Below are 27,492 nucleotides of genomic sequence, written 5' to 3' on the forward strand. Positions count from 1 at the left end.
GAAAGGATCAAAGCACAGACTCTAAGAAGTCTCACTCTTCTTGTACTTAAGCCGGCATTGTGCTTTCTGTATTTAATTCCGATGCAATTTCTGTGTGTCATCGTCAATGTGAAGGTCCAAGGAATACATTGAACCTGCAGTGGTGTATCGGAAACTAATACTGGTCTCACAGGGAATGCTCAAAACACCGACTCTGAGAAGAGTCTCTACTCTTATACTTAAGTCGGCATTGTGCCTTTTGTATTTAATTCCGATGCGATTTCTGTGTTTTATCGTCAATGTAAAGGTCCAAGAAATACATTGAACCTGCAGTGGTGTATCGGAAAATAATACTGGTCTCACAGGAGAAGATCAAAGCACAGACTCTAAGAAGTCTCACTCTGCTTGCACTTAAGGCGGCATTGAGCCTTTGGATTTATCTGCGATGTGATTTCTGTGTTTCATCGTCAATATGAAGGTCCAAGGAATACATTGAATTGGCAGTGGTTTATCGGAAACTAATACTGGTCTCACAGGAAAGGATCAAAGCACAGACTCTAAGAAGTGTCACTCTCCTTGCCCTTAATGCGGCATTGTGCCTTCTGTATTTAATTCCGATGCGATATCTGTGTTTCATCGTCAATGTGAAGGTCTAAGGAATAAATTGACCCTGCAGTGGAGTATCGGAAACTAATACTGGTCTCACAGGAATGGATCAAAGCACAGACTTTAAGAAGTCTCACTCTTCTTGCACTTAAGGCGGCACTGCGCCTTTAGTATTTAATTCCGATGTAATTTCAGTGGTTTATCGTCAATGTGTGTGTCCTAGGAATACATTGAACCTGCAGTGGTGTATCGGAAACTAATACTGGGTCTCAATGGAAATAATCAAAGCACAGACTCTAAGATGTCTCAAACTCCTTACACTTAAGGCGGCATTGTGAGTTTTGTATTCAATTCCGATTTAATTTCAGTGTTTCATCGTCAATGTGTATGTCCAAGGAATACATTGAACCTGCGGTGGTGTGTCAGAAACTATTACTGGTCTCATAGGGAATGCTCAAAACACCGACTGTAAGAAGAGTCTCTATTCTTATACTTAAGGCGGCATTGTGCTCTTTGTATTTAATTCCGACGCGATTTCTGTGTTTCATCGTCAATGTGAAGGTCCAAGAAGTACATTGCACCTGCAGTGGTGTGTCGGAAACTAATACTGGTCTCACAGGAAAGGATCAAAGCACAGCCCCTAAGAAGTCACACCCTTCTTGCACTTAAGGCGGCATTGTGCCTTTTGTATTTAATTCCGATCTAATTTCAGTGTTTCATCGTCAACGTGTATGTCCAAGGAATACATTGAACCTGTAGTTGTGTATCGGAAACTAATACTGGTCTCACAGGGAATGCTCAAAGCACCGACTGTAAGAAGAGTCTCTTTTCCTGTACTTAAGGCGGCATTGTGCCTTTTGTATTTAATTGCGATGCGATTTCTGTGCTTCATCGTCAATGTGAAGGTCCAAGGAATACATTGAACCTGCAGAGGAGTATCGGAAACTAATACTGGCCTCAATGGAAAGAATCAAACCACAGACTCTAAGAAGTCTCACACTTCTTGCACTTAAGGCGGCATTGTGAGTTTTGTATTCAATTCCGATCTAATTTCAGTGTTTCATCGTCTACGTGTATGTCCGAGGAATACATTGAACCTGCAGTGGTATATCGGAAACTAATACTGGTTTCGCAGGAAAGGATCAATGCACAGACTCGAAGAAGTCACACTCTTCTTGCACTTAAGGCGGCATTCTGCGTTTTGTATTAAATTCCGATGCGATTTCTGTGTTTCGTCGTGAATGTGATTGTCCAAGGAATACAATGAACCTGCAGTGGTGTATCGGAAACAAATACTGGTCTCGCAGGAAAGGATCAAAGCACAGACTCTAAGAAGTCTCACTCTTGTTGCACTTAAGGCGGCATTGTGCCTTTTGTATTTAATTCCGATGCGATTTCTGTGTTTCATCGTCAATGTGAGGGTCCAAGGAATACATTGAACCTGCGGTGGTGTATCGGAAACTAATACTGCTCTCACAGGAAAGGATCAAAGCACTGACTCTAAGAAGTCTCACTCTTGTTGCACTTAAGGCGGCATTGTGCCTTTTGTATTTAATTCCGATCTAATTTCAGTGTTTCATCGTCAAAGTGTATGTCCAAGGAATACATTGAACCTGCAGTGGTATATCGGAAACTAATACTGGCCTCACAGGAAAGGATCAAAGCACAGACTATAAGGAGTCAAACTCTTCTTGCACTTAAGGCCGCATTGTGCCTTTGATATTTAATTCCGATGCGATTTGTGTGTTTCATCGTCAATGTGAGTGTCCAAGGAATACGTTGAACCTGCAGTGGTGTATCGGAAACTAATACTGGTCTCACAGGAAAGGATCAAAGCACAGACTCTATGAAGTCTCACCCTTCTTGCACTTAAGGCGACATTGTGCCTTTTGTATTTAATTCCGAAGCGATTTCTATGTTTCATCGTCAATGTGAAGGTCCAAGGAATACATTGAACCTGCAGTGGAGTATTTGAAACTAATACCGGTCTCACAGGCTCACAGGAAACGTTCAATGCACAGACTCTAGGAAGTCTCACTCTTCTCGCATTTAAGGTGGCATTGAACCATTTGTATTTAATTCCAATGCGATTTCTGTGTTTCATCGTCACTGTGAAGGTTTAAGGAACACATTGTACCTGCAGTGGTGTATCGGAATCTAATACTGGTAGCACAGGGACGGATCAAAGCACAGACTCTAAGAATTCTCACCCTTCTTGCACTTAAGGCGGCATTGTGTCTTTTGTATTTAATTCCGATCTAATTTCAGTGTTTCATCGTCAATGTGTATGACCAAGGAATACATTGAAACTGCAGTGGTGTATCGGAAACTAATACTGGTCACACAGGGAATGCTCAAAACACCGACTGTAAGAAGAGTCTCTATTCTTGTACTTAAGGCAGCATTGTGCCTTTTGTATTTAATTTCGAATCGATTTCTGAGTTTCATCGTCAATGTGAAGGTCCAAGGAATACATTGAACCTGCAGTGGTGTGTCGGAAACTAATACTGGTTCACAGAAAAGGATCAAAGCACAGACTCTAAGAAGTCACACTCTTCTTGCACTTAAGGCGGCATTGTGCCTTTTGCATTTAATACCGATGCGATTTCTGTGTTTCATCCTCAATGTGATTGTCCAAGGAATACATTGAACCTGCAGTGGTGTATCGGAAACTAATATTGGTCTCACAGTAAAGGATCAAAGCACAGACTCTAAGAAGTCTCACTCTTCTTGCACTTAAGTCGCATTGTGCCTTTTGTATTTAATTCCGATCTAATTTCAGTGTTTCATCGTCAACGTGTATGTCCGAGGAATACATTGAACCTGCAGTGGGGAATCGGAAACTAATAGTGGTCTCACAGGAAAGGATCAAAGCCCAGACTCTAAGAAGTCTCACTCTTCTTGCACTTAAGTCGTATTGTGCCTTTTGTATTTAATTCCGATCTAATTTCAGTGTTTCATCGACAACGTGTATGTCCAAGGAATACATTGAACCTGTAGTGGAGTATCGGAAACTAATACTGGTCTCACAGGGAATGCTCAAAGCACCGACTGTAAGAAGAGTCTCTAGTCCTGTACTTAAGGCGGCATTGTGCCCTTTGTATTTAATTGCGAAGCGATTCTGTGTTTCATCATCAATGTGAAGGTCCAAGGAATACATTAAACCTGCAGTGGTGCATCATAAAGTAATACTGATTCACAGGAAAGGTTTAAAGTACAGACTATAAGATGTCCCACTCTTCTTGCACATAAGGCGGCATTGTGCCTTTTCTATTTATTTCCGACCTAATTTCAGTAGTTCATCGACAGTGTGTATGTCCAAGGAATACATTGAACCTGCAGTGGTGTATCGGAAACTAATACTGGTCTCACACGGAAAGCTCAAAGCGCCGACTGTAAGAAGAGTCTGTATTCTTGTACTTAAGGCTGCATTGTGCCTTTTGTATTTAATTCCTATGCGATTTCTGTGTTTCATCGTCAATGTCAATGTGTAAGGAATACAATGAACTTGCAGGGGTGTATCGGAAAGTAATACTGGTCTCGCAGGAAAGGATCAAAGCACAGACTCTAAGAAGTCTCACTCTTGTTGCACTTAAGGCAGCATTGTGTCTTTTGTATTTAATTCCGACGCGATTTCTGTGTTTCATCGTCAATGTGAAGGTCCAAGGAATACATTGAACCTGCAGTGGTGTATCGGAAACTAATACTGTTCTCACAGGAAAGGATCAAAGCACTGACGCTAAGAAGTCTCACTCTTGTTGCTCTTAAGGCGGCATTGTGCCTTTTGTATTTAGTTCCGATCTAATTTCAGTGTTTCATCGTCAAAGTGTATGTCCATGGAATACATTGAACCAGCAGTGGTGTATCGGAAACTAATACTGGTCTCACAGGGAATGCTCAAAACACCGACTGTAAGAAGAGTCTATATTCTTGTACTTAAGGCTGCATTGTGCCTTTTGTATTTAATTCCGACGCGATTTCTGAGTTTCGTCGTCAATGTGAAGGTCCAAGGAATACATTGAACCTGCAGTGGTGTGACGGAAACTAATACTGGTCTCACAGGGAATGCTCAAAGCACCGACTGTAAGAAGAGTTTATGTTCTTGTACTTTAGGTAGCATTGTGCCTTTTGTATTTAATTCCGATGCGATTTCTGTGTTTCATCGTCAATGTGAAGGTACAAGGAATACATTGAACCTGCAGTGGTGCATCGGAAAATAATACTGGTCTCACAAGAAAGGATCAAATCACAGACTCTAAGAAGTGTCACTCTTCTTGCACTTAAGGCGGCATTGTGCCTTTTGTATTTAATTCCGATGCGATTTCTGTGTTTCATTGTCAATGTGAAGGTCCAAGGAACACATTGAACCTGCAGTGGTGTATCGGAAACTAATACTGGTCCCACAGGGACGGATCAAAGCACAGACTCTAAGAAGTCTCACCCTTCTTGCACTTAAGGCGGCATTGTGCCTTTTGTATTTAATTCCGATCTAATTTTAGTGTTTCATCGTCAATGTGTATGACCAAGGAATACATTGAACCTGCAGTGGTGTATCCGAAACTAATACTGGTCACACAGGGAATGCTCAAAACACCGACTGTAAGAAGAGCCTCTATTCTTGTACTTAAGGTTGCATTGTGCCTTTTGTATTTAATTCCGACGCGATTTCTGAGTTTCATCGTCAATGTGAAGGTCCAAGGAATACATTTAACCTGCAGTGGTGTGTCGGAAACTAATACTGGTCTCTCAGGGAATGCTCAAAGCACCTACTGTAAGAAGAGTCTTTGTTGTTGTACTTAAGGTGGCAGTGCGCCTTTTGTATTTAATTCCGACGCGATTTCTGAGTTTCGTCGTCAATGTGAAGGTCCAAGGAATACATTGAACCTGCAGTGGTGAATCGCAAACGAATACTGTTCTCACAGGGAATGCTCAAAACACCGACTGTAAGAAGAGTCTCTATTCTTGTACGTAAGGCGGCATTGTGCCTTTTGTATTTAATTCCGATGCGATTTCTGTGTTTCATCGTGAATGGGTATGTCCAAGGGATACATTGAACCTGCAGTGGTGTATCGCAAACTAATACTGGTCTCAGAAGGAATGCTCAAAGCACAGACTGTAAGAAGAGTCTCTATTCTTATACGTAAGGCGGCATTGTGCCTTTTGTAAATAATTCCTATGCGATTTCTGTGTTTCATCGTCAATGTGAAGGTCCAACGAATACATTGAACCTGCAGTGGTGTATTGCAAACAAATACTGGTCTCATAGGGAGTGCTCAAAACACCGACTATAAGGAGAGTCTCTATTCTTGTACTTATGGAGGCATTGTGCCTTTTGTTTTTAATTCCGTTGCGATTTCTTTGTTTCATCGTCAATGTGAAGGTCCAAGGAATACATAGAACCCGCAGTGGTGTATCGGAAACTAATACTGGTCTAACAGGAAAGGTTCAATACACAGACTCTAAGAAGTCTCACTCTTCTTGCTCTTATGGCGGCATTGTGCCTGTTGTATTTATCTCCGATGTCATTTCTGTGTTTCATCGTCAATGTGAAGGTCCAAGGAATTCATTGAACCTGCAGTGGTGTATCGGAAAATAATACTGGTCTCACAGGAAAGGATCAAAGCACAGACTCTAAGAAGTCTCACTCTTCTTGCACTTAAGGCGGCATTGAGCCTTTTTTATTTAAATCCGATCTAATTTCAGTGTTTCATCGTCAATGTGTATGTCCAAGGAATACATTGAACCTGCAGTGGTGTATCGGAAACTAATACTGCTCTCACAGGGAGTGCTCAAAACACCAACTGTAAAAAGAGTCACTATTCTTGTACTTATGGAGGCATTGTGCCTTTTGTATTTAATTCCGATGCGATTTCTGTGTTTCATCGTCAATGTGAAGGTCCAAGGAATAAATAGAACCTGCAGTGGTGTATCGGAAACTAATACTGGTCTCACAGGAAAGGATCAATGCACAGACTCTAAGAAGTCTCACTCTTATTGCACTTAAGTCGGCATTGTGCCTTTTGTATTTAATTCCGATGCGATTTCTGTGTTTCATCGTCGATGTGAAGGTCCAAGGAATACATTGAACCTGCATTGGAGTATCGGAAACTAATACTGGTCTCACAGGCTCACAGGAAAGGATCAATGCACAGACTCTAAGATGTCTCACTCTTCTCGCACTTAAGGCTGCATTGTGCCTTTTGTATTTAATTCCGATGCGATTTCTTTGTTTCATCGTCAATGTGAAGGTCCAAGGAACACTTTGAACCTGCAGTGGTGTATCGGAAACTAATACTGGTCTCACAGGGACGGATCAAAGCACAGACTCTAAGAAGTCTCACCCCTCCTGCACTTAAGGCGGCATTGTGCCTCTTGTATTTCATTCCGATCTAATTTCAGTGTTTCATCGTCAATGTGTATGACCAAGGAATACATTGAACCTGCAGTGGTGTATCGGAAACCAATTCTGGTCTCACAGGGAATGCTCAAAACACCGACTGTAAGATGAGTCTCTATTCTTGTACTTAAGGCTGCATTGTGCCTTTTGTATTTAATTCCTCTACATCTACATCTACATCCATACTCCGCGAGCCACCTTACGGTGTGTGGCGGAGGGTACTTATTGTACCACTATCTGATCCCCCCTTCCCTGTTCCATTCACGAATTGTGCGTGGAAAGAACGACTGCTTGTAAGTCTCCGTATTTGCTCTAATTTCTCGGATCTTTTCGTTGTGATCATTACGCGAGATATATGTGGGCGGTAGTAATATGTTGCCCATCTCTTCCCGGAATGTGCTCTCTCGTAATTTCGATAATAAACCTCTCCGTATTGCGTAACGCCTTTCTTGAAGTGTCCGCCACTGGAGCTTGTTCAGCATCTCCGTAACGCTCTCACGCTGACTAAATGTCCCCATGACGAATCGCGCTGCTTTTCGCTGGATCATGTCTATCTCCTCTATTAATCCAACCTGGTAAGGGTCCCATACTGATGAGCAATACTCAAGAATCGGACGAACAAGCGTTTTGTAAGCTACTTCTTTCGTCGATGAGTCACATTTTCTTAGAATTCTTCCTATGAATCTCAACCTGGCGCCTGCTTTTCCCACTATTTGTTTTATGTGATCATTCCACTTCAGATCGCTCCGGATAGTAACTCCTAAGTATTTTACGGTCGTTACCGCTTCCAATGATTTACCACCTATGGCATAATCGTACTGGAATGGATTTCTGCCCCTATGTATGCGCATTATATTACATTTATCTACGTTTAGGGAAAGCTGCCAGCTGTCGCACCATGCATTAATCCTCTGCAGGTCCTCCTGGAGTACGTACGAGTTTTCTGATGTTGCTACTTTCTTGTAGACAACCGTGTCATCTGCAAATAGCCTCACGGAGCTACCGATGTTGTCAACTAAGTCATTTATGTATATTGTAAACAATAAAGGTCCTATCACGCTTCCCTGCGGTACTCCCGAAATTACCTCTACATCTGCAGATTTTGAACCGTTAAGAATGACATGTTGTGTTCTTTCTTCTAGGAAATCCTGAATCCAATCACAAACCTGGTCCGATATTCCGTAAGCTCGTATTTTTTTCACTAAACGTAAGTGCGGAACCGTATCAAATGCCTTTCTGAAGTCAAGGAATACGGCATCAATCTGCTCGCCAGTGTCTACGGCACTGTGAATTTCTTGGGCAAATAGGGCGAGCTGAGTTTCACATGATCTCTGTTTGCGGAATCCATGTTCGTTATGATGAAGGAGATTTGTATTATCTAAGAACGTCATAATACGAGAACACAAAACATGTTCCATTATTCTACAACAGATTGACGTAAGCGAAATAGGCCTATAATTATTCGCATCTGATTTATGACCCTTCTTGAAAATGGGAACGACCTGCGCTTTCTTCCAGTCGCTAGGTACTTTACGTTCTTCCAGCGATCTACGATAAATTGCTGATAGAAAGGGGGCAAGTTCTTTAGCATAATCACTGTAGAATCTTAAGGGTATCTCGTCTGGTCCGGATGCTTTTCCGCTACTAAGTGATAGCAGTTGTTTTTCACTTCCGATGTCGTTTATTTCAATATTTTCCATTTTGGCGTCCGTGCGACGGCTGAAGTCAGGGACCGTGTTACGATTTTCCGCAGTGAAACAGTTTCGGAACACTGAATTCAGTATTTCTGCCTTTCTTCGGTCGTCCTCTGTTTCGGTTCCATCGTGGTCAACGAGTGACTGAATAGGGGATTTAGATCCGCTTACCGATTTTACATATGACCAAAACTTTTTAGGGTTCTTGTTTAGATTGTTTGCAAATGTTTTATGTTCGAATTCGTTGAATGCTTCTCTCATTGCTCTCTTTACGCTCTTTTTCGCTTCGTTCAGCTTTTCCTTATCAGCTATGATTCGACTACTCTTAAACCTATGATGAAGCTTTCTTTGTTTCCGTAGTACCTTTCGTACATGATTGTTATACCACGGTGGATCTTTCCCCTCGCTTTGGACCTTAGTCGGTACGAACTTATCTAAAGCGTACTGGACGATGTTTCTGAATTTTTTCCATTTTTGTTCCACATCCTCTTCCTCAGAAATGAACGTTTGATGGTGGTCACTCAGATATTCTGCGATTTGTGCCCTATCACTCTTGTTAAGCAAATATATTTTCCTTCCTTTCTTGGCATTTCTTATTACACTTGTAGTCATTGATGCAACCACTGACTTATGATCACTGATACCCTCTTCTACATTCACGGAGTCGAAAAGTTCCGGTCTATTTGTTGCTGTGAGGTCTAAAACGTTAGCTTCACCAGTTGGTTCTCTAACTATCTGCTCGAAGTAATTCTCGGACAAGGCAGTCAGGATAATGTCACAAGAGTCTCTGTCCCTGGCTCCAGTTCTGATTGTGTGACTATCCCATTCTATACCTGGTAGATTGAAGTCTCCCCCTATTACAATAGTATGATCACGAAACTTCTTCACGACGTTCTGCAGGTTCTCTCTGAGGCGCTCAACTACTACGGTTGCTGATGCAGGTGGTCTATAGAAGCATCCGACTATCATATCTGACCCACCTTTGATACTTAACTTAACCCAGATTATTTCACATTCGCATTCGCTAATAACTTCACTGGATATTATTGAATTCTTTACTGCTATAAATACTCCTCCACCATTGGCGTTTATCCTATCCTTGCGCCGACTGTAAGAAGAGTCTGTATTCTTGTACTTAAGGCTGCATTGTGCCTTTTGTATTTAATTCCTATGCGATTTCTGTGTTTCATCGTCAATGTCAATGTGTAAGGAATACAATGAACTTGCAGGGGTGTATCGGAAAGTAATACTGGTCTCGCAGGAAAGGATCAAAGCACAGACTCTAAGAAGTCTCACTCTTGTTGCACTTAAGGCAGCATTGTGTCTTTTGTATTTAATTCCGACGCGATTTCTGTGTTTCATCGTCAATGTGAAGGTCCAAGGAATACATTGAACCTGCAGTGGTGTATCGGAAACTAATACTGTTCTCACAGGAAAGGATCAAAGCACTGACGCTAAGAAGTCTCACTCTTGTTGCTCTTAAGGCGGCATTGTGCCTTTTGTATTTAGTTCCGATCTAATTTCAGTGTTTCATCGTCAACGTGAAGGTCCAAGGAATACATTGAACCTGCAGTGGTGTATCGGAAACTAATACTGGCCTCACAGGAAAGGATCAAAGCAGAGACTCTAAGAAGTCACACGCCTCTTGCACTTAAGGCGGCATTGTGCCTTTTGTATTTAATTCCGATGCGATCTCTGTATTTCATCATCAATGTGAATGTCCAAGAAATACATTGAACCTGCAGTGGTGTATCGGAAACTAATACTGGTATCGCAGGAAAGGATCAAAGCACAGACTCTAAGAAGTCTCACTCTTGTTGCACTTAAGGCGGCATTGTGCCATTTGTATTTAAATCCGATGCGATTTCTGTGTTTCATCGTCAAAATGACGGTCCAAGAAATACATTGTACCTGAAGTGGAGTATCGGAAAGTTATACTGGTCTCACAGGAAAGGATCAATGCACAGACTCTAAGAAGCCTCACTCTTCTTGCACTTAAGGCGGCATTGTGAGTTTTGTATTCAATTCCCATATAATTTCAGTGTTTCATCGTCAATGTGTATGTCCAAGGAGTACATTGTACCTGCAGTGGTGTGTCAGAAACTAATACTGGTCTCACAGGGAATCCTCAAAACACCGACTGTAAGAAGAGTCTCTATTCTTATACTTAAGGCGGCATTGTGACTTCTGTATTTCATTCCGACGCGATTTCTGTGTTTCATCGTCAATGTGAAGGTCCAAGGAGTACATTTAACCTGCAGTGATGTATCGGAAACTAATACTGGTCTCACAGGAAAGGATCAAAGCACAGACTCTAAGAAGTCACACGCCTCTTGCACTTAAGGCGGCATTGAGACTTTTGTATTTAATGTCGATGCGATTTCTGTGTTTCATCGTCAATGTGAAGGTCCAATGAATACATTGAACCTGCATTGGTGTATCGGAAACTAATACTGGTTCACAGGAAAGGATCGAAGCACAGACTCTAAGAAGTCTCACTCTTCTTTCCTTTAAGTTGCATTGTGCCTTTTGTATTTAATTCCGATCTAATTTCAGTGTTTCATCGTCACGTGTGTGTCCATGGAATACATTGAACCTGCAGTGGCGCATCGGAAACTAATACTGGTCTCACAGGGAATGCTCAAAGCACCGACTGTATGAAGAGTCTCTATTCTAGTACTTAAGGCGGCATTGAGCCTTTCGTATTTAATTGCGATGCGATTTCTGTGTTTCATCATCAATGTTAAGGTCCAAGGAATACATTGAACTTGCAGTGGTGTATCGGAAACTAATACTGGTCTCAGAGGATAGGATCAAAGCACAGACTCTTAGAAGTCTCACTCTTCTTGCACTTAAGGCGGCATTGTGCCTTTTGTATTTAATTCCGATGTGATTTCTGTGTTTCATCGTCAATGTGGAGGTCCAAGGAAAACATTCAACCTGCAGTGGAGTATCGGAAACTAATACTGGTATCTCAGGAAAGGATCAATGCACAGACTCTAAGAAGTCTCACTCTTCTGGTACTTAAGGCGGCATTGTGCCTCTTGTATTTCATTCCGATGCGACTTCTGTGTTTCATCGTCAATGTGAAGGTCCAAGGAATACATTGAACCTGCAGATGTGTATCGGAAACTAATACTGGTCTCACAGGAAAGGATCAAATCACAGACTCTGAGAAGTCTCACTCTTCTTGCACTTAAGGCGGCATTGTGAGTTTTGTATTAAATTCCGATTTAATTTCAGTGTTTCATCGTCAATGTGTATGTCCAAGGAATACATTGAACCTGCAGTGGTGTGTCAGAAACTAATACTGGTCTCACAGGGAATGCTCAAAACACTGACTGTAAGAAGAGTCTCTATTCTTATACTTAATTCAGCATTGTGCGTTTTGTATTTAATTCCGATGCGATTTCTGTGTTTTATCGTCAATGTGAAGGTCCAAGGAATACATTGAACCTGCAGTGGTGTATCGGAAAATAATACTGGTCTCACAGGAGAGAATCAAAGCGCAGACTCTAAGATGTCTCACTCTTCTTGCACTTAAGGCGGCATCGTGCCTTTGGATTTATCTCCGATGTGATTTCTGTGTTTCATCGTCAATGTGAAGGTCCAAGGAATACATTTAACATGCAGTGGTTTGTCGGAAACTAATACTGGTCTAACAGGAAAGGATCAAAGCACAGACTCTAAGAAGTGTCACTCTTCTTGCACTTAATGCGGCATTGTGCTTTTTGTATTTTCTTCCGATGCGATTTCTGTGTTTCATCGTCAATGTGAAGGTCCAAGGAATACATTGACCCTCCAGTGGAGTATCGGAAACTAATACTGGTCTCACAGGAAAGGATCAAAGCACTGACTCTAAGAAGTCTCACTCTTCTTGCACTTAAGTTGGCACTGCGCCTTTTGTATTTAATTCCGATGTAATTTCAGTGGTTTATCGTCAATGTGTATGTCCCAGGAATACATTGAACCTGCTGTGGTGTATCGGAAACTAATACTGGTCTCACAGGGAATGCCCAAAGCACCGGGTGTAAGAAGAGTCTCTGTTCTTGTACTTAAGGCGGCATTGTGCCTTTTGTATTTAATTCAGATGCGATTTCTGCGTTTCATCGTCAATGTGTATGTCCAAGGAAAACATTGAACCTGCAGTGGTGTATCGGAAACTAACACTGGTCTCACAGGAAAGGATCAAAGCACAGACTCTAAGAAGTCTCACTCTTCTTGCACTTAAGGCGGCATTGTGTCTTTGGATTTATCTCCGATGTGATTTCTGTATTTCATCGTCAATGTGACGGTCCAAGGAATACATTGAACCTGCAGTGGTTTATCGGAAACTAATACTGGTCTCACAGGAAAGGATCAAAGCACAGACTCTAAGAAGTGTCACTCTTCTTGCACTTAATGCGGCATTGTGCCTTTTTTATTTAATTCCGATGCGATTTCTGTGTTTCATCGACAATGTGAAGGTCCAAGGAATACATTGACCCTGCAGTGGAGTATCAGAAACTAATACTGGTCTCACAGGAACGGATCAAAGCACAGTCTCTAAGAAGTCTCACTCTTCTTGCACTTAAGGTAGCACTGCGCATTTTGTATTTAATTCCGATGTAATTTCAGTGGTTTATCGTCAATGTGTATGTCCTAGGAAAACATTGAACCTGCAGTGGTGTATCGGAAACTAATACAGGTCTCACAGGAATGGATCAAAGCACAGACTCTAAGAAGTCTCACTCTTCTCGCACTTAACGTGGCATTGTGCCTTTTGTATTAAATTCCGATGCGATTTCGGTGTTTCATCGTCAATGTGAAGGTCCAAGGAATACATTGAATCTGCAGTGGTATATCGCAAACTAATACTGGTCTCACAGGAAAAGATCAATGCACAGACTCTAAGAAGTCTCTCTCATCTTGCACTTAAGGCGGCATTGTACCATTTGTATTTAATTCCGATGCGATTTCTGTGCTTCATCGTCAATGTGAAGGTCCAAGGAATACATTGAATCTGCAGTGGTATATCGCAAACTAATACTGGTCTCACAGGAAAGCATCAATGCACAGACTCTAAGAAGTCTCTCTCATCTTGCACTTAAGGCGGCATTGTACCTTTTGTATTCAATTCCGATATAATTTCAGTGTTTCATCGTCAATGTGTATGTCCAAGGAGTACATTGTACCTGCAGTGGTGTGTCAGAAAGTAATACTGGTCTCACAGGCAATGCTCAAATCACCGACTGTAAGAAGTGTCTCTATTCTTATACTTAAGGCGGCTTTGTGCCTTTTGTATTTAATTCCGACGCGATTTCTGTGTTTCATCGTCAATGCGAAGCTCCAAGGAGTACATTGAACCTGCAGTGGTGTATTGGAAATTAATACTGGTCTCAAAGGAAAGGATCAAATTACAGACTCTAAAAAGTCACACTCTTCTTGAACTTAATGCGGCATTGTGCCTTTTGTATTTAATGCCGATGGGATATCTGTGTTTCGTCGTCAATGATAATGTCCAAGGAACACATTGAACCTGCAGTGGTGTATCGGAAACTAATACTGGTCTCACAGAAAAGGATCAAAGCACAGTCTCTAAGAAGTCTCACTCCTCTTGCACATAAGCCGCATTGTGCCTTTTGTATTTAATTCCGATCTAATTTCAGTGTTTCATCGTCAACGTGTATGTCCAAGGAATACATTGAACCTGCAGTGGTGTATCGGAAACTAATACTGGTCACACAGGAAAGGATCAAAGCACAGACTCTAAGAAGTCTTACTTTTCTTGCACTTAAGTCGTATTGTGCCTATTGTATTTAATTCTGGTCTAATTTCAGTGTTTCATCGTCAACGTGTATGTCCAAGGAATACATTGAACCTGCAGTGGTGTATCGGAAACTAATACTGGTGTCACAGGGATTGCTCAAAGCACCGACTGTAAGAAGAGTCTCTATTCCTGTACTTAAGGCTTCATTGTGCCTTTTGTATTTAATAGTGATGCGATTTCTGTGTTTCATCATCAATGTGAAGGTCCAAGGAATACATTGAACCAGCAGTGGTGCATCGGAAACTAATACTGGTTCACAGGAAAGGATCAAAGCACAGACTATAAGAAGTCCCACTCTTCTTGCACATAAGGCGGCATTGTGCCTTTTTTATTTAATAGTGATGCGATTTCTGTGTTTCATCATCAATTTGAAGGTCCAAGGAATACATTGAACCTGCAGTGGTGTATCGGAAACTAATACTGGCCTCACAGGAAAGGATCAAAGCACAGACTCTAAGAAGTCTCACTCTTCTCGCACTTAAGGCGGCATTGTGCCTTTTGTATTTAATTCCGATGCGATTTCTGTGTTTCATCGTCAATGTGAAGGTCCAAGGAATACATTGAATCTGCAGTGGTATATCGGAAACTAATACTGGTCTCACAGGAAAGGATCAATGCACAGACTAAAAGAGGTCTCTCTCTTCTTGCACTTAAGGCGGCATTGTGCCTTTTGTATTTAATTCTGATGCGATTTCTGTGTTTCATCGTCAATGAGAAGGTCCAAGGAATGCATTGAATCTGCAGTGGTGTATCGGAAACTAGTACTGGTATCGCACGAAAGGATCAAAGCACAGACTCTAAGATGTCTCACTCTTGTTGCACTTAAGGCGGCATTGTGCCTTTTGTATTTAATTCCGATGCGATTTCTGTGTTTCATCGTCAATGTGAAGGACCAAGGAATAAATTGAACCTGCAGTGGAGTATCGGAAACTAATACTGGTCTCACAGGAAAGGATCACTGCACAGACTTTAAGAAGCCTCACTCTTCTTGCACTTAATGCGGCATTGTGAGTTTTGTATTCAATTCCGATATAATTTCAGTGTTTCATCGTCAATGTGTATGTCCAAGGAGTACATATTACCTGCAGTGGTGTGTCAGAAACTATTACTGGTCTCACAGGGATGCTCAAAACACCGACTGTAAGAAGTGTCTCTATTCTTATACTTAATGCGGCATTGTGCCTTTTGTATTTAATTCCGTCTCGATTTCTGTGTTTCATCGTGATTGTGAAGGTTCAAGGAGTACATTGAACCTACAGTGGTGTATGGGAAACTAATACTGGTCTCACAGGAAAGGATCAAAGCACAGACTCTAAGAAGTCACACTCTTCTTGCACTTAAGGCGGCATTGTGCCTTTTGTATTTAATACCGATGCGATTTCTGTGTTTTATCGTCAATGTGAATGTCCAAGGAATACATTGAACCTGCAGTGGTGTATCGGAAACTAATACTGGTCTCACAGGAAAGGATCAAAGCACAGACTCTAAGAAGTCTCACTCATCTTGCACTTAAGTCGCATTGTGCCTATTGTATTTAATTCCGATCTAATTTCGGTGTTTTATCGTCAACGTATATGTCCAAGGGATACATTGAACCTGCAGTGGTGCATCGCAAACTAATACTGGTTCACAGGAAAGGATCAAAGGACAGACTATAAGAAGTCCCACTCTTCTTGCACTTAAGGCGGTATTGTGCCTTTTGTAGTTAATTCCGATCTAATTTCAGTAGTTCATCGTCAGTGTGTATGTCCAAGGAATACATTGAACCTGCATTGGTGTATCGGAAACTAATACTGGTCTCACAGGAAATGCTCAAAGCAACGACTGTAAGAAGAGTCTCTATTCTTGTACTTAAGGCGGAATTATGGCTTTTGCATTTAATTCCGATGCGATATTTGTTTTTCAACGTCAATGTTAAGGTCCAAGGAATACCTTGAACCTGCAGTGGTGTATCGGAAACTAATACTGGCCTCACAGGAAAGGATCAAAGCACAGACTCTAAGAAGTCTCACACTTCTCGCACTTAAGGCGGCATTGTGCTTTTTGTATTTAATTCCAATGCGATTTCTGTGTTTCATCGTCAATGTGAAGGTCCATGGAATACATTGAATCTGCAGTGGTATATCGTAAAGTGTTACTGGGCTCACAGGAAAGGATCAAAGCGCAGACTCTAAGAACTCACAGGCCTGTTGCACTTAAGGCGGCATTGTGCCTTCTCTATTTAATTCCGATGCGATTTCTGTGTTTCATCGTCTATGTCAATGTCCAACAAATACATTGAACCTGCAGTGGTGTATCGGAAACTAATACTGGTTTGGCAGGGAAGGATCAAAGCACAGACTCTAAGAATTCTCACTCTTGTTGCATTTAAGGCAGCATTGTGCCTTTTGTATTTAATTCCGATGCGATTTCTGTGTTTCATCGTCAATGTGAAGGACCAAGGAATAAATTGAACCTGCAGTGGAGTATCGGAAACTAATACTGGTCTCACAGGAAAGGATCACTGCACAGACTTTAAGAAGCCTCACTCTTCTTGCACTTAATGCGGCATTGTGAGTTTTGTATTCAATTCCGATATAATTTCAGTGTTTCATCGTCAATGTGTATGTCCAAGGAGCACATATTACCTGCAGTGGTGTGTCAGAAACTATTACTGGTCTCACAGGGATGCTCAAAACACCGACTGTAAGAAGTGTCTCTATTCTTATACTTAATGCGGCATTGTGCCTTTTGTATTTAATTCCGATCTAATTTCAGTGTTTCATCGTCAAAGTGTATGTCCAAGGAATACATTGAACCTGCAGTGGTATATCGGAAACTAATACTGGCCTCACAGGAAAGGATCAAAGCACAGACTATAAGGAGTCAAACTCTTCTTGCACTTAAGGCCGCATTGTGCCTTTGATATTTAATTCCGATGCGATTTGTGTGTTTCATCGTCAATGTGAGTGTCCAAGGAATACGTTGAACCTGCAGTGGTGTATCGGAAACTAATACTGGTCTCACAGGAAAGGATCAAAGCACAGACTCTATGAAGTCTCACCCTTCTTGCACTTAAGGCGACATTGTGCCTTTTGTATTTAATTCCGAAGCGATTTCTATGTTTCATCGTCAATGTGAAGGTCCAAGGAATACATTGAACCTGCAGTGGAGTATTTGAAACTAATACCGGTCTCACAGGCTCACAGGAAACGTTCAATGCACAGACTCTAGGAAGTCTCACTCTTCTCGCATTTAAGGTGGCATTGAACCATTTGTATTTAATTCCAATGCGATTTCTGTGTTTCATCGTCACTGTGAAGGTTTAAGGAACACATTGTACCTGCAGTGGTGTATCGGAATCTAATACTGGTAGCACAGGGACGGATCAAAGCACAGACTCTAAGAATTCTCACCCTTCTTGCACTTAAGGCGGCATTGTGTCTTTTGTATTTAATTCCGATCTAATTTCAGTGTTTCATCGTCAATGTGTATGACCAAGGAATACATTGAAACTGCAGTGGTGTATCGGAAACTAATACTGGTCACACAGGGAATGCTCAAAACACCGACTGTAAGAAGAGTCTCTATTCTTGTACTTAAGGCAGCATTGTGCCTTTTGTATTTAATTTCGAATCGATTTCTGAGTTTCATCGTCAATGTGAAGGTCCAAGGAATACATTGAACCTGCAGTGGTGTGTCGGAAACTAATACTGGTTCACAGAAAAGGATCAAAGCACAGACTCTAAGAAGTCACACTCTTCTTGCACTTAAGGCGGCATTGTGCCTTTTGCATTTAATACCGATGCGATTTCTGTGTTTCATCCTCAATGTGATTGTCCAAGGAATACATTGAACCTGCAGTGGTGTATCGGAAACTAATATTGGTCTCACAGTAAAGGATCAAAGCACAGACTCTAAGAAGTCTCACTCTTCTTGCACTTAAGTCGCATTGTGCCTTTTGTATTTAATTCCGATCTAATTTCAGTGTTTCATCGTCAACGTGTATGTCCGAGGAATACATTGAACCTGCAGTGGGGAATCGGAAACTAATAGTGGTCTCACAGGAAAGGATCAAAGCCCAGACTCTAAGAAGTCTCACTCTTCTTGCACTTAAGTCGTATTGTGCCTTTTGTATTTAATTCCGATCTAATTTCAGTGTTTCATCGACAACGTGTATGTCCAAGGAATACATTGAACCTGTAGTGGAGTATCGGAAACTAATACTGGTCTCACAGGGAATGCTCAAAGCACCGACTGTAAGAAGAGTCTCTAGTCCTGTACTTAAGGCGGCATTGTGCCCTTTGTATTTAATTGCGAAGCGATTCTGTGTTTCATCATCAATGTGAAGGTCCAAGGAATACATTAAACCTGCAGTGGTGCATCATAAAGTAATACTGATTCACAGGAAAGGTTTAAAGTACAGACTATAAGATGTCCCACTCTTCTTGCACATAAGGCGGCATTGTGCCTTTTCTATTTATTTCCGACCTAATTTCAGTAGTTCATCGACAGTGTGTATGTCCAAGGAATACATTGAACCTGCAGTGGTGTATCGGAAACTAATACTGGTCTCACACGGAAAGCTCAAAGCGCCGACTGTAAGAAGAGTCTGTATTCTTGTACTTAAGGCTGCATTGTGCCTTTTGTATTTAATTCCTATGCGATTTCTGTGTTTCATCGTCAATGTCAATGTGTAAGGAATACAATGAACTTGCAGGGGTGTATCGGAAAGTAATACTGGTCTCGCAGGAAAGGATCAAAGCACAGACTCTAAGAAGTCTCACTCTTGTTGCACTTAAGGCAGCATTGTGTCTTTTGTATTTAATTCCGACGCGATTTCTGTGTTTCATCGTCAATGTGAAGGTCCAAGGAATACATTGAACCTGCAGTGGTGTATCGGAAACTAATACTGTTCTCACAGGAAAGGATCAAAGCACTGACGCTAAGAAGTCTCACTCTTGTTGCTCTTAAGGCGGCATTGTGCCTTTTGTATTTAGTTCCGATCTAATTTCAGTGTTTCATCGTCAAAGTGTATGTCCATGGAATACATTGAACCAGCAGTGGTGTATCGGAAACTAATACTGGTCTCACAGGGAATGCTCAAAACACCGACTGTAAGAAGAGTCTATATTCTTGTACTTAAGGCTGCATTGTGCCTTTTGTATTTAATTCCGACGCGATTTCTGAGTTTCGTCGTCAATGTGAAGGTCCAAGGAATACATTGAACCTGCAGTGGTGTGACGGAAACTAATACTGGTCTCACAGGGAATGCTCAAAGCACCGACTGTAAGAAGAGTTTATGTTCTTGTACTTTAGGTAGCATTGTGCCTTTTGTATTTAATTCCGATGCGATTTCTGTGTTTCATCGTCAATGTGAAGGTACAAGGAATACATTGAACCTGCAGTGGTGCATCGGAAAATAATACTGGTCTCACAAGAAAGGATCAAATCACAGACTCTAAGAAGTGTCACTCTTCTTGCACTTAAGGCGGCATTGTGCCTTTTGTATTTAATTCCGATGCGATTTCTGTGTTTCATTGTCAATGTGAAGGTCCAAGGAACACATTGAACCTGCAGTGGTGTATCGGAAACTAATACTGGTCCCACAGGGACGGATCAAAGCACAGACTCTAAGAAGTCTCACCCTTCTTGCACTTAAGGCGGCATTGTGCCTTTTGTATTTAATTCCGATCTAATTTTAGTGTTTCATCGTCAATGTGTATGACCAAGGAATACATTGAACCTGCAGTGGTGTATCCGAAACTAATACTGGTCACACAGGGAATGCTCAAAACACCGACTGTAAGAAGAGCCTCTATTCTTGTACTTAAGGTTGCATTGTGCCTTTTGTATTTAATTCCGACGCGATTTCTGAGTTTCATCGTCAATGTGAAGGTCCAAGGAATACATTTAACCTGCAGTGGTGTGTCGGAAACTAATACTGGTCTCTCAGGGAATGCTCAAAGCACCTACTGTAAGAAGAGTCTTTGTTGTTGTACTTAAGGTGGCAGTGCGCCTTTTGTATTTAATTCCGACGCGATTTCTGAGTTTCGTCGTCAATGTGAAGGTCCAAGGAATACATTGAACCTGCAGTGGTGAATCGCAAACGAATACTGTTCTCACAGGGAATGCTCAAAACACCGACTGTAAGAAGAGTCTCTATTCTTGTACGTAAGGCGGCATTGTGCCTTTTGTATTTAATTCCGATGCGATTTCTGTGTTTCATCGCGAATGGGTATGTCCAAGGGATACATTGAACCTGCAGTGGTGTATCGCAAACTAATACTGGTCTCAGAAGGAATGCTCAAAGCACAGACTGTAAGAAGAGTCTCTATTCTTATACGTAAGGCGGCATTGTGCCTTTTGTAAATAATTCCTATGCGATTTCTGTGTTTCATCGTCAATGTGAAGGTCCAACGAATACATTGAACCTGCAGTGGTGTATTGCAAACAAATACTGGTCTCATAGGGAGTGCTCAAAACACCGACTATAAGGAGAGTCTCTATTCTTGTACTTATGGAGGCATTGTGCCTTTTGTTTTTAATTCCGTTGCGATTTCTTTGTTTCATCGTCAATGTGAAGGTCCAAGGAATACATAGAACCCGCAGTGGTGTATCGGAAACTAATACTGGTCTAACAGGAAAGGTTCAATACACAGACTCTAAGAAGTCTCACTCTTCTTGCTCTTATGGCGGCATTGTGCCTGTTGTATTTATCTCCGATGTCATTTCTGTGTTTCATCGTCAATGTGAAGGTCCAAGGAATTCATTGAACCTGCAGTGGTGTATCGGAAAATAATACTGGTCTCACAGGAAAGGATCAAAGCACAGACTCTAAGAAGTCTCACTCTTCTTGCACTTAAGGCGGCATTGAGCCTTTTTTATTTAAATCCGATCTAATTTCAGTGTTTCATCGTCAATGTGTATGTCCAAGGAATACATTGAACCTGCAGTGGTGTATCGGAAACTAATACTGCTCTCACAGGGAGTGCTCAAAACACCAACTGTAAAAAGAGTCACTATTCTTGTACTTATGGAGGCATTGTGCCTTTTGTATTTAATTCCGATGCGATTTCTGTGTTTCATCGTCAATGTGAAGGTCCAAGGAATAAATAGAACCTGCAGTGGTGTATCGGAAACTAATACTGGTCTCACAGGAAAGGATCAATGCACAGACTCTAAGAAGTCTCACTCTTATTGCACTTAAGTCGGCATTGTGCCTTTTGTATTTAATTCCGATGCGATTTCTGTGTTTCATCGTCGATGTGAAGGTCCAAGGAATACATTGAACCTGCATTGGAGTATCGGAAACTAATACTGGTCTCACAGGCTCACAGGAAAGGATCAATGCACAGACTCTAAGATGTCTCACTCTTCTCGCACTTAAGGCTGCATTGTGCCTTTTGTATTTAATTCCGATCTAATTTCAGTGTTTCATCGTCAACGTGAAGGTCCAAGGAATACATTGAACCTGCAGTGGTGCATCGGAAACTAATACTGGCCTCACAGGAAAGGATCAAAGCAGAGACTCTAAGAAGTCACACGCCTCTTGCACTTAAGGCGGCATTGTGCCTTTTGTATTTAATTCCGATGCGATCTCTGTATTTCATCATCAATGTGAAGGTCCAAGGAATACATTGAACCTGCAGATGTGTATCGGAAACTAATACTGGTCTCACAGGAAAGGATCAAATCACAGACTCTGAGAAGTCTCACTCTTCTTGCACTTAAGGCGGCATTGTGAGTTTTGTATTAAATTCCGATTTAATTTCAGTGTTTCATCGTCAATGTGTATGTCCAAGGAATACATTGAACCTGCAGTGGTGTGTCAGAAACTAATACTGGTCTCACAGGGAATGCTCAAAACACTGACTGTAAGAAGAGTCTCTATTCTTATACTTAATTCAGCATGCGATTTCTGTGTTTCATCGTCAATGTCAATGTGTAAGGAATACAATGAACTTGCAGGGGTGTATCGGAAAGTAATACTGGTCTCGCAGGAAAGGATCAAAGCACAGACTCTAAGAAGTCTCACTCTTGTTGCACTTAAGGCAGCATTGTGTCTTTTGTATTTAATTCCGACGCGATTTCTGTGTTTCATCGTCAATGTGAAGGTCCAAGGAATACATTGAACCTGCAGTGGTGTATCGGAAACTAATACTGTTCTCACAGGAAAGGATCAAAGCACTGACGCTAAGAAGTCTCACTCTTGTTGCTCTTAAGGCGGCATTGTGCCTTTTGTATTTAGTTCCGATCTAATTTCAGTGTTTCATCGTCAACGTGAAGGTCCAAGGAATACATTGAACCTGCAGTGGTGCATCGGAAACTAATACTGGCCTCACAGGAAAGGATCAAAGCAGAGACTCTAAGAAGTCACACGCCTCTTGCACTTAAGGCGGCATTGTGCCTTTTGTATTTAATTCCGATGCGATCTCTGTATTTCATCATCAATGTGAATGTCCAAGAAATACATTGAACCTGCAGTGGTGTATCGGAAACTAATACTGGTATCGCAGGAAAGGATCAAAGCACAGACTCTAAGAAGTCTCACTCTTGTTGCACTTAAGGCGGCATTGTGCCATTTGTATTTAAATCCGATGCGATTTCTGTGTTTCATCGTCAAAATGACGGTCCAAGAAATACATTGTACGTGAAGTGGAGTATCGGAAAGTTATACTGGTCTCACAGGAAAGGATCAATGCACAGACTCTAAGAAGCCTCACTCTTCTTGCACTTAAGGCGGCATTGTGAGTTTTGTATTCAATTCCCATATAATTTCAGTGTTTCATCGTCAATGTGTATGTCCAAGGAGTACATTGTACCTGCAGTGGTGTGTCAGAAACTAATACTGGTCTCACAGGGAATCCTCAAAACACCGACTGTAAGAAGAGTCTCTATTCTTATACTTAAGGCGGCATTGTGACTTCTGTATTTCATTCCGACGCGATTTCTGTGTTTCATCGTCAATGTGAAGGTCCAAGGAATACATTGAACCTGCAGATGTGTATCGGAAACTAATACTGGTCTCACAGGAAAGGATCAAATCACAGACTCTGAGAAGTCTCACTCTTCTTGCACTTAAGGCGGCATTGTGAGTTTTGTATTAAATTCCGATTTAATTTCAGTGTTTCATCGTCAATGTGTATGTCCAAGGAATACATTGAACCTGCAGTGGTGTGTCAGAAACTAATACTGGTCTCACAGGGAATGCTCAAAACACTGACTGTAAGAAGAGTCTCTATTCTTATACTTAATTCAGCATTGTGCGTTTTGTATTTAATTCCGATGCGATTTCTGTGTTTTATCGTCAATGTGAAGGTCCAAGGAATACATTGAACCTGCAGTGGTGTATCGGAAAATAATACTGGTCTCACAGGAGAGGATCAAAGCGCAGACTCTAAGATGTCTCACTCTTCTTGCACTTAAGGCGGCATCGTGCCTTTGGATTTATCTCCGATGTGATTTCTGTGTTTCATCGTCAATGTGAAGGTCCAAGGAATACATTTAACATGCAGTGGTTTGTCGGAAACTAATACTGGTCTAACAGGAAAGGATCAAAGCACAGACTCTAAGAAGTGTCACTCTTCTTGCACTTAATGCGGCATTGTGCTTTTTGTATTTTCTTCCGATGCGATTTCTGTGTTTCATCGTCAACGTGAAGGTCCAAGGAATACATTGACCCTCCAGTGGAGTATCGGAAACTAATACTGGTCTCACAGGAAAGGATCAAAGCACTGACTCTAAGAAGTCTCACTCTTCTTGCACTTAAGTTGGCACTGCGCCTTTTGTATTTAATTCCGATGTAATTTCAGTGGTTTATCGTCAATGTGTATGTCCCAGGAATACATTGAACCTGCTGTGGTGTATCGGAAACTAATACTGGTCTCACAGGGAATGCCCAAAGCACCGGGTGTAAGAAGAGTCTCTGTTCTTGTACTTAAGGCGGCATTGTGCCTTTTGTATTTAATTCAGATGCGATTTCTGCGTTTCATCGTCAATGTGTATGTCCAAGGAAAACATTGAACCTGCAGTGGTGTATCGGAAACTAACACTGGTCTCACAGGAAAGGATCAAAGCACAGACTCTAAGAAGTCTCACTCTTCTTGCACTTAAGGCGGCATTGTGTCTTTGGATTTATCTCCGATGTGATTTCTGTATTTCATCGTCAATGTGACGGTCCAAGGAATACATTGAACCTGCAGTGGTTTATCGGAAACTAATACTGGTCTCACAGGAAAGGATCAAAGCACAGACTCTAAGAAGTGTCACTCTTCTTGCACTTAATGCGGCATTGTGCCTTTTTTATTTAATTCCGATGCGATTTCTGTGTTTCATCGACAATGTGAAGGTCCAAGGAATACATTGACCCTGCAGTGGAGTATCAGAAACTAATACTGGTCTCACAGGAACGGATCAAAGCACAGTCTCTAAGAAGTCTCACTCTTCTTGCACTTAAGGTAGCACTGCGCATTTTGTATTTAATTCCGATGTAATTTCAGTGGTTTATCGTCAATGTGTATGTCCTAGGAAAACATTGAACCTGCAGTGGTGTATCGGAAACTAATACAGGTCTCACAGGAATGGATCAAAGCACAGACTCTAAGAAGTCTCACTCTTCTCGCACTTAACGTGGCATTGTGCCTTTTGTATTAAATTCCGATGCGATTTCGGTGTTTCATCGTCAATGTGAAGGTCCAAGGAATACATTGAATCTGCAGTGGTATATCGCAAACTAATACTGGTCTCACAGGAAAAGATCAATGCACAGACTCTAAGAAGTCTCTCTCATCTTGCACTTAAGGCGGCATTGTACCATTTGTATTTAATTCCGATGCGATTTCTGTGCTTCATCGTCAATGTGAAGGTCCAAGGAATACATTGAATCTGCAGTGGTATATCGCAAACTAATACTGGTCTCACAGGAAAGCATCAATGCACAGACTCTAAGAAGTCTCTCTCATCTTGCACTTAAGGCGGCATTGTACCTTTTGTATTCAATTCCGATATAATTTCAGTGTTTCATCGTCAATGTGTATGTCCAAGGAGTACATTGTACCTGCAGTGGTGTGTCAGAAAGTAATACTGGTCTCACAGGCAATGCTCAAATCACCGACTGTAAGAAGTGTCTCTATTCTTATACTTAAGGCGGCTTTGTGCCTTTTGTATTTAATTCCGACGCGATTTCTGTGTTTCATCGTCAATGCGAAGCTCCAAGGAGTACATTGAACCTGCAGTGGTGTATTGGAAATTAATACTGGTCTCAAAGGAAAGGATCAAATTACAGACTCTAAAAAGTCACACTCTTCTTGAACTTAATGCGGCATTGTGCCTTTTGTATTTAATGCCGATGGGATATCTGTGTTTCGTCGTCAATGATAATGTCCAAGGAACACATTGAACCTGCAGTGGTGTATCGGAAACTAATACTGGTCTCACAGAAAAGGATCAAAGCACAGTCTCTAAGAAGTCTCACTCCTCTTGCACATAAGCCGCATTGTGCCTTTTGTATTTAATTCCGATCTAATTTCAGTGTTTCATCGTCAACGTGTATGTCCAAGGAATACATTGAACCTGCAGTGGTGTATCGGAAACTAATACTGGTCACACAGGAAAGGATCAAAGCACAGACTCTAAGAAGTCTTACTTTTCTTGCACTTAAGTCGTATTGTGCCTATTGTATTTAATTCTGGTCTAATTTCAGTGTTTCATCGTCAACGTGTATGTCCAAGGAATACATTGAACCTGCAGTGGTGTATCGGAAACTAATACTGGTGTCACAGGGATTGCTCAAAGCACCGACTGTAAGAAGAGTCTCTATTCCTGTACTTAAGGCTTCATTGTGAATTTTGTATTTAATAGTGATGCGATTTCTGTGTTTCATCATCAATGTGAAGGTCCAAGGAATACATTGAACCAGCAGTGGTGCATCGGAAACTAATACTGGTTCACAGGAAAGGATCAAAGCACAGACTATAAGAAGTCCCACTCTTCTTGCACATAAGGCGGCATTGTGCCTTTTTTATTTAATAGTGATGCGATTTCTGTGTTTCATCATCAATTTGAAGGTCCAAGGAATACATTGAACCTGCAGTGGTGTATCGGAAACTAATACTGGCCTCACAGGAAAGGATCAAAGCACAGACTCTAAGAAGTCTCACTCTTCTCGCACTTAAGGCGGCATTGTGCCTTTTGTATTTAATTCCGATGCGATTTCTGTGTTTCAACGTCAATGTGAAGGTCCAAGGAATACATTGAATCTGCAGTGGTATATCGGAAACTAATACTGGTCTCACAGGAAAGGATCAATGCACAGACTAAAAGAGGTCTCTCTCTTCTTGCACTTAAGGCGGCATTGTGCCTTTTGTATTTAATTCTGATGCGATTTCTGTGTTTGATCGTCAATGAGAAGGTCCAAGGAATGCATTGAATCTGCAGTGGTGTATCGGAAACTAGTACTGGTATCGCACGAAAGGATCAAAGCACAGACTCTAAGATGTCTCACTCTTGTTGCACTTAAGGCGGCATTGTGCCTTTTGTATTTAATTCCGATGCGATTTCTGTGTTTCATCGTCAATGTGAAGGACCAAGGAATAAATTGAACCTGCAGTGGAGTATCGGAAACTAATACTGGTCTCACAGGAAAGGATCACTGCACAGACTTTAAGAAGCCTCACTCTTCTTGCACTTAATGCGGCATTGTGAGTTTTGTATTCAATTCCGATATAATTTCAGTGTTTCATCGTCAATGTGTATGTCCAAGGAGTACATATTACCTGCAGTGGTGTGTCAGAAACTATTACTGGTCTCACAGGGATGCTCAAAACACCGACTGTAAGAAGTGTCTCTATTCTTATACTTAATGCGGCATTGTGCCTTTTGTATTTAATTCCGTCTCGATTTCTGTGTTTCATCGTGATTGTGAAGGTTCAAGGAGTACATTGAACCTACAGTGGTGTATGGGAAACTAATACTGGTCTCACAGGAAAGGATCAAAGCACAGACTCTAAGAAGTCACACTCTTCTTG

The sequence above is a fragment of the Schistocerca americana genome, chromosome 7, assembly GCF_021461395.2.
Source record: "Schistocerca americana isolate TAMUIC-IGC-003095 chromosome 7, iqSchAmer2.1, whole genome shotgun sequence".
NCBI lineage: Eukaryota > Metazoa > Arthropoda > Insecta > Orthoptera > Acrididae > Schistocerca > Schistocerca americana.